Here is a 6,000-nt window from a genome sequence, read left to right on the forward strand (position 1 = left end):
TCCAGGATCCAGAAGCTCTACCAGTCAAACTGCCTTAAGGCTATGAGAGAGATCCTAGATGGGCCCTCATCCTACTGTGCAATCCTGTCTGAGAGATTATTCTTGTACTTCAAGGATGTGTTTGATCATGTAGCTCAGAACGACACACAGTGTCCAGGGTGCCTTCATCCTTTACCCCACCTTGACTATGCAGAGGACCTGGAACAAGCCTTTACAGCATAGGAAGTAGAGACTGACCAGACTTACAAAGACCAAAAACACAGCCCCAGGAGAAGATGGCATTTGCTACAACTTCCTGAAAAAATTAGACCCTGGCTGCCTGGTACTAACTGCCATTTTCAACAAATGCAAACAGTTGCTCTGTGCTCCCAGCTCCTGGAAGAAGTCTGTGGTGCTTGTCTACAAGAAAGGGGAATGAGACCTACTGTAATGTAAATTGTATATAATACTCAACTTCTGGTTCTTCTGATGTGGTAGAACTCAGACAGAGTTCTTAGAGTACATTACAATACTCAGAGTATATTGCTTCTCATTAGTGCAAAATGTAGAAATGCAAGTGCATGCCATGCTGGATGCCATTGACTAAACCATGCACATGCAGCAAACATCTAGGCGGAGGCAGTATTGTGTATGGGTTAGAAAAGGGGAGTGGGAAACAGCATCCTGGATTTTATTCCTGGGTATCACAATGACATTATCCATCACCAATTTAATACATCTAATCCATTTAATACATTCTTTAGTCAAAGTCTGGTGAGTGTTTTGGGGAAAAAAGAAAAGTGCTAAGCAATTAATGTGATGACATATGATCTGCTGCATTTGTTGTATGCAAATAAAGTGCAGTGAACACACAGCACCGCATTTCCACTTCTGGCAAGAGGTATTTAATTTAGCCAATCTTCGGGGTGCAATACACATTCAGTACAGCAGGTGGTAGCGTTACCACACATTTTTTCCAGGGACAGAGGCAGCTGGCCAGCAGTGTGGCAAGTCCGTTTTCCTGTTTGTTTCTTAAAGCTGGCTACAGAGGTTGGAGGACGATCCGAAGGAGGCTTTTTATGCAAATCTAGGTGCAATGATCACTCTCCTTACATTGCCATCGACTCCTGGTGAATAAAGATACTTTTACTTGGGGACAGAACATTGATCCAGATCCTAACAAAGCACAAGTCAAAAGATCTTCACCAATCTGGGCAAGACAGAAGAAGTTTTTTTCAGCAAGAGGCTCCATAGCTCAGGGGTTAGAGCACTGGTCTTGTAAACCAGGGGTCGCGAGTTCAAATCTCGCTGGGGCCTAGTGTCTCTTTTTTTTCCATCCCTCCCTTTCATTTAAAAAAAATGTTATTTATTTATTTCAACAAAAGCTTTTATCTCGCTTTCCAGGAGATCAGTCACATTCCTTGACTCTTTCAAATGTCAAGCGGTGTCTTGATGAACCACCAGTTAGGTGAGGAGACAAACTTTGAAGCAGAGCTATTCTTCACTTTCACCAACAGAAGTTGGTCCAACACGAGATGTTACTCACCCCCGCCCCTTGTCACTCTAATATCCTTGGGGCCACACTGCAAATGTTAAATTCTTAGAAAGGCTAGAAATAGATAATGTTGGATCATCTAAGCACCTGCAATCATGGATTTTAAAATTTAGTACCTTATAGTCCCTTTTCCTTTGGAAGGTTTTTAACTGGAAGCAGTTGCTGCCTTTGTTTACATTACAAAAAAAAATGAGTGGGGGGTGGGAATCGGTAGGATAAAAATCTGCTGCTCTCTACAGCTGTTACCAGAAATTTAGGAACTGGCAGATCAGATGGGTGATACGTTTTTCACTTATGTTGTTGGAAAGGAAGAATGAATGACTGGAGAGGGGAAGAGATTAAAGGGGAAAAAAGGAATTAAAGTCAATTCACTTTCGTTGAAAAATGAGCAAAACTGGGCGCTGAAGTGTTGGTAGAGGGAGACGAAAGTGAATTGAAGCAAGAGAATGGAAGAAAAATGTAAATCCGAAAGAGCAAAATCCACATGCAACGCATTAGCTAGTGGCAGCTCTCAAGTACTTCCTCACCGACACTTTATACATGCGGCTCGTTGGTCTAGGGGTATGATTCTCGCTTTGGGTGCGAGAGGTCCCGGGTTCAAATCCCGGACGAGCCCTTTTTTATTTTGTTAAATATTTATTGACACTCTAAAAAACATGCACAATTTGCCTCTGGACAGTACAAAATATGTCCTGACTTAATTCTACCGCGTAGGAGATCTTTTCTCAGGGTGAGTTGTACAAACACACAGGGATAAGGCAGCGAGATCCTTAGCTTGCCTGCTTCTCTCTGGGGTTGGAAACTTGCCAGGTGGTCTGATAACTTTTTGCTGAGCCTGGCAGCATTTAGACAACGGAATAGCGGGAAGAAAAACAAAACAAACGGGGGAGGAGTTAACCAGGGAGAACCAAGCTGGTGGGGAAGTGGGGAAGAAGAGATCGTGGGGGAGAAGGAATCAAGGAGCGATGTCAGGAGGCTGTGGATAAAACAGTCCCTCTAGAGCAACCTTTCTCCAGGGTGACATGTACCCCGTAGTGCAGGGCTCCCTGCAACTTAGCTCCCCAAAGGGGGCTTTGAAAAGCTAGAAGTGGCATAACAGCAGGGCATAGAACCGGGGGGGCACGTTGGGGGGGGGCAGCCTGCCAGGATGGGGACCAGCTGGGATTTCCTGGGGGGAGCTCTCTCTGGAAGGGGAATTCGCGGGCGGTGGGAAGTGTTTTCAGGACTCCTGGCAAAGAGCGCGGCATGGGGGGGCGGTGTTTAAAGAGGGGCACGGTCAGTAGCAGGGTTATTTTTGGGAAAGGGGTGCGGGGCTGGGCTGCCTGAACGGGCTGCTTGGTACGCTAAGGAGGGAGGAATTTGGGTCGCTTGAATGGAGACCTGCAGAGCATAATTAAGTGGATGCTTTGCTGCGGAAGAGTGTTGCTTTTTGTGGGGGTGGAGGGGAAGCAAGACTGATTATTTCTGCTATAGCTCTAGAGAAACCCAGACAAAAAGCGTAGCAGACAGCTGGGGTTGGGCTGGGCGGGGCAAGGGAGGAGAGGCGAGTTAAGTCGTTCCCATTTGCACGCACGCAGATGGAAAAACAACATTCACAGTCGTATTGTTACATACACAGCAATACAACTGCACCCGCACATACAGACAAGAACGCATAAACACACCCACCCACCAGCATTGTTGCATACAGAAACTTGGGCAAATCACTCTCTTGTGCAAACAGCTCCTAGAGGTGCAGGCACACAAATCACACTATGTGGTTTATAGTAAAAAAACCCAACCAAACAAAAAAAACCCTCACGCTAACAGTCACACGCTAATCATATACGGGCTGTGCAGGCAAAGCCATTCACTGCAAAACTGCAGGATAAATTTACCACAGAGTTTTCACCCTATAAATTCTGCCTACAAATTACCAGGATGTAGCTCCGTGCAATGGAATTATGTAGCACCCAAAGAAACAACACTCACAGTAAAACACATTTAAGCGCAAGTACACATAAACCACACAATACTAAACACACACACTAATCACGTTATTGTGCGTGCACACAGGAAGGTATTCGACACACAAACTGTTAGTCTGACTAGCACAATGAGATCCTCATCTTGTTCAGTCCCCAGACATTATCCTAGTAGAGGATAATAGTAATAATAAAACTGTCATATTCATCAACATACATGCAAATAGAAAAATCGCACGTGGAGAGGTGCACACACATCTATCAGAGACATAGCCGTCACAATCATTCATAAGTGCACAGGACGGTACAAACCACAGATTAAGAAACAGAACCAAGCCCAGATAATTTTTTCAAAAAGTAAAATCAGACATAGGCACATAAAGACCATAAACATACACATGTATGCATACGTTTAAAATGATTACACGTACGCAGACAGAAGCATTGTCATACATAAGCATTCACAAAGCTTCATGTATGTATGTGCACATTCACAAACAAATCACATAATCACGCGCTCACATACACATTTACAAATATCACAGCAGTTAGTTAGGGAACGTTTGTGGGCACACAGTTTCACCATACACAAACACACATACAGACCAAAGTAACAGCCACAACCATCTGCCAACACAAAACCATTAATTAACAAAAACCAGTACAGTTGCATGAAGACATCTGCAAAACAGCACTACTGATAGCTTAGAAATATCTAGATGATAAAGGAGTACAGTTTTTTCAGGTGGGTTTCTGTAGTGTAGTGGTTATCACGTTCGCCTAACACGCGAAAGGTCCCTGGTTCGAAACCAGGCAGAAACAAGCTTGTTTATTTTGATGTGGTAAATGCTGTTATAGGGTAGTGTTTGCAAAGCAGGTTAAACTTATAAGAACCCGTTTCGCAGAAGATTAACGCTACACACTTGTGTCACACCCGTTGATTCTAGTTTCTCTAATAATCTATCTGACACACCCAGTACATTGCATACAGGCCATTTGTACTTTAGCTATTTTAGGGGTGGAAAAGAAAAACTCAGTCTTCTCTCGTACATTTATCTTGCAGTGAATTGCTTTGCCTATAATGACAAAGGGAGGGAGCATTGGCTGTCATGAAGAAGTGACAGACAGAGCAGCTTTGCAGGGATCCAGACAGAGCCCCCTGCTAATGTCCTGAATAGTTGCTGCGCTCTCTGGGCTGGAGAATAAATCCATAGTTGTCATGCACAGAGGGATATTCCACTTCGGATGTTTTTAGAGCTGTGAAAACCGTCTACAAACAGCACCTGAAAACTGACCCTCTCTTCAGGCAAGGTCGGTGTTCTCTGGGAGGGGGCTATCAGGCAAGTGCAAAAGCATAGCTCTTAATTAGCACCGCGAAATTTAAAGTCTTCACTTAGGTATGTAAAAAATGGATTCTGAAGGAAAGACGTAAAAACATTCTGGCAGCGGTGGGATTCGAACCCACGCCCCCGAAGAGACTGGAGCCTTAATCCAGCGCCTTAGACCGCTCGGCCACGCTACCCCGCTGAAAATATGGCCCTGTGTATACATCTTTCCTTGGTATAGAGCTCTGCACTGCTGAAAAGAACAGTTTGTGTCAAAAGCAATCTGACAGCGTGCTGCATGCATCTCACTTTTAATACACAATAAAAAAAAGTATAGTTCTAATTACAGAAGACATTTATTGCTCTTATTTTAATGTCAAACCTCTGCTGCCTATATCCCTGCTCGTGTGTAAGGTAGATTGGCACACAAATTGGCACACAAAGAAAACCAAACAACTGAAGTAATAAAATATTTCCTTGCTAACCCATAGTTACATTGTTTCAGATGTGGGAGCTTACTCTTGAACTAGAAGGGCAGTGATCTGTTTTTTTGACATAATTATTACTGACTGTATTTAAAAGAAGGAGGAGGAGAGGCAGAGAGAGAGCAGATAATAATAATAAATAATTACTATTATTTTATTAATTATTATTATTATTATTACTGGTTTTCCTACAGAACAGAATGATATCTACTCTCATCCTGTGTCTCTCTCTTTCCCCCCTCCAGTAGAAACTATCTGAGATATCAATGGCAAACTATTTTAACACCTGAATGATTTTGCTAAATGGTAACTATACAAAAAAGAGGGGGAAATTCCACTGCTTTTCATCTTTATCTGCAGCCAATCCATTCACACTCTGTGTTTCACATGCCCCCTACGCTACCCACTGTCCTCCACTCACCCACATTCTGAATATTCTGCCCCCCATACACACACTTTCTTCTCTAGCCCCCTCCGCGTCTTCTATTGCTGTTGTAATTACTTAGATCCCTCTTCTTATTTCACCCTCCATTCCTCTGCCTACAGCTAAGCACATGGGCTCAAGTAACTGTCTGTTTGCAAGTTGCCCTGATAGTTATCAAGTTATGCTGTCTTTAGCTGAGAGATTCTTTCTACGGTTCACGTTATTGGATTAGACCCAGCTCCTTAGTGTCACTGAAAGGTTTGATTTG

General features: G+C 43.4%; 4 non-coding genes across 4 annotated transcripts; 3 read left to right on the forward strand and 1 right to left on the reverse strand.

Moving 5' to 3' along the window:
• The first annotated feature begins 1,223 nt into the window (after positions 1-1,223).
• Positions 1,224-1,296, forward strand: TRNAT-UGU. The gene has a single exon. It is a non-coding gene; the product is annotated as a tRNA-Thr (tRNA).
• A 782-nt stretch (positions 1,297-2,078) lies between these two features.
• Positions 2,079-2,150, forward strand: TRNAP-UGG. Its single transcript has one exon. It is a non-coding gene; the product is annotated as a tRNA-Pro (tRNA).
• Positions 2,151-4,247: 2,097 nt separating this feature from the next.
• On the forward strand, positions 4,248-4,320 carry TRNAV-AAC. The gene has a single exon. It is a non-coding gene; the product is annotated as a tRNA-Val (tRNA).
• A 618-nt stretch (positions 4,321-4,938) lies between these two features.
• Positions 4,939-5,020, reverse strand: TRNAL-AAG. Its single transcript has one exon. It is a non-coding gene; the product is annotated as a tRNA-Leu (tRNA).
• Positions 5,021-6,000: the final 980 nt, after the last annotated feature.

Source organism: Mauremys reevesii, linkage group 15, assembly GCF_016161935.1.
Source record: "Mauremys reevesii isolate NIE-2019 linkage group 15, ASM1616193v1, whole genome shotgun sequence".
In the NCBI taxonomy this organism is placed as follows: Eukaryota; Metazoa; Chordata; order Testudines; family Geoemydidae; genus Mauremys; species Mauremys reevesii.